The following is a 2,604-nucleotide window of genomic DNA, read 5'->3' on the forward strand; positions in this document are numbered from 1 at the left end:
TGTAACAAACATGTTTGGAACAGCTTACGTAAAAGGGGAAAACAGGGTTTGAGGGCACGTGGAGAGCAGTGCTTCCAGCCCAGCACCATCCCCTCACTCAGGGGGATCCTGCAGCCCTGGCTCTTCCAGCTATCCAGCACAACAGCTCTGACTGACCCACAGCCCTTGCTCCACGATCCCACGCTCTGTGTGTGACAGTCCTGCAGAGCTGCCACAGCCAGGCCTGACAATTGCTCTGGACTCTCTGCCCTCCCCCTGTGCCATGCACCACCAGGGCATGGTGAGGATGCCCAGGAGCATGCACTGGGTGCATGGAGCAGAGGGCAGATTGCCCACCCCCCTCCTCATTTGCCAGGCTAATTTAACTTTGCATAATGGGAACCTTTCAAAGCCGTTCCTGGAGGTCCCTGCAGTCCCAGAGAGCCAGGCCTGGGATGCTCCTGGCTGCCAGTTGTGTTCTTCTGATCTCTCCTGGGGGGCTGAAGGACCTTTGCAAATAGGGACTGCACTTCTCCACTGGGTTCATCCCTCCTGCCCCATCAGACCCCAGCTGTGGGTGCAGAGCCCAGCACAGAACTCATCCTGCAGTGCCCATGGCCACCCCCTGCACCCCAGCTGCACTCTGCTGTCCCTGCCAGCACTGCTGGCACTGCATCTTTGTCACCCACAGCTGCCAGTGCCTGTGGCAGCAGCACAGGGTGCCCAAGCAGCACCCAGCACAGCTGAGCAGGCAGCAAGGCATTAATGATCAACAGCCAGTGAAATGCATCACTTATCTCCCTCCTGAGAAAATTCATGTCAGGATCCTTGAACCCCTGCCCTGTGTTGTTTGTCTCTGGGAGAGCTGTGTCCAGTACTGAGTCCTGCTGGCAAACAGCAGCAGTTACAGGCCCCATCCTGCCCCTCTGCCCATGCAGAGCTCAGGGAGCCGTGGGGTCTGACAGGCACAACACCAGCAAACCTCTGTCCTTGGGGGGAAAGCAGGAAAAGGCCACAGAGCCAGGCATGTCCCATCCAGCCTGGCCGTGCTGCACCCAAGGAAGGTGGTCCCAGACCCTGGACTGAGCTCCTGACCTGCAAAAACATCCCAACAAAACAGGAGTTTGCACAGAAACTGAATTACTCTTGCAAAACAAATTCCCCAACAGCTCACTCCAGGGTCTTCAACTGAGAGTGGCTTTGGCCAGCGTGAAGGAATGCAACAGACTTGGCTTCTGTTCCAAAAATATTTTGAAACCATCAGCAAGAAATCCTTCCCAGGAGATTTCACAGCGGAAAATGGGGCAAAAGGTGCTGGGGGATGGGGGCCAGCACTCCAATCCCCTAGGAAAATGTCACTGCAGGAAAACTGGGCCCATGGTGGGGAGAGAGCAGGAAGCAGGATGGGAGCAGCCAAAGGACAGAGTGGCTCAGCCCAGTACCCCAGTGTGTTTGTGCAGTGCCAGGTGCACATGCCACTGGTCAGGACAGTGCCAGAGGTGCCAGGGTCCACATGGTCCCAGCTCTGCTCCATGCCCTGCCCTGTGGATAAATCCCCAGCCCCAAAGTTCCTGTGAGGACCTGGGGCAGGGCAGGGCAGCAGGAGCTGCCTGGGCACTGCAGGTTCTGCATTCTGGCTGGTCTGACCATTGCTCAGGGTCCTGCTCATGCCCTGCACCCCTCCCCTGCCCATCCCTGCTCATCCCTGCAGGGATGTGCACTAAAAATGGGCTGGTCTTCCAGGGAAGGACTGGGGCCAATTTGTGCCTCAGCAGGCCCAGCTGTGTGACTGCAGTGGCCCAGCTGGCTCTGGCACACGCTGTGCCCGTGATTCCCAAGGTTCTGGGTGCAGCTCTGGCCAGCACAGCACCAGTGGGGGCTGAACGTGCCACGTGGAGTGCCCGTGTTTGCTCCAGAACGTTCCCTGACAGCTGCAAGGTCCAGGCTGGGCTGTGGCAGCGTGGTCACTGCGTCAGCACTGCCCATGTGGGCACAGGGAGCCGGCTGGGCACGACCTTCCTGCTCTCACACAGCCCCTGCCGTCACCCCAGGGCGCCCAGGGGCCACTGCAGCCTCACACCGAGCCATGGCCTGAGCTGCCCTCTGCTCCCTGCTCCTGGCCCGTGTGCTGCAGCAGGCTGAGCTGGCTCCCAGGGCCACATCCACAGCCATGAGAGCTGCCCAAGCCCCTCTCAGCATGTTCTGCACAGACCCATCCACTGCAGTGAGGGGATGGATACCACTGTGCCCCCAGGGACACTTGGTGAGTGTTTAGTGTCTGCAGCCGTGTGCCAGGGGTGGCACTGACCTCACCATTGGTGTCCCCATGCCAGCCTGGCACAGTGGGGAGGGGCTCTGTGGGCTGCACATGCAGCTGGGGGTGTGGAATCAAGGGTCCCCACACAGGGGGGCTGAGCAGGCTGGGCAGCAGCCAAGCCCAGGACTGATTAACACAGCTCAGAACAACTGTTAAACATTAACTGCCCTGTTTGCTCCATATTCCCTGGCAGGAAGCTCCTGCCAGCACCAGGGTCCAGGAGCATCGCCAGGGCAACCCACACAGCCATGCCAGGCTCTGGGGCTGCCCCACAGCCCTGGGAGCCCCTCAGAGCTGAGCCTGGTGCT

The sequence above is a fragment of the Geospiza fortis genome, unplaced genomic scaffold, assembly GCF_000277835.1.
Source record: "Geospiza fortis unplaced genomic scaffold, GeoFor_1.0 scaffold324, whole genome shotgun sequence".
Lineage (NCBI taxonomy): Eukaryota > Metazoa > Chordata > Aves > Passeriformes > Thraupidae > Geospiza > Geospiza fortis.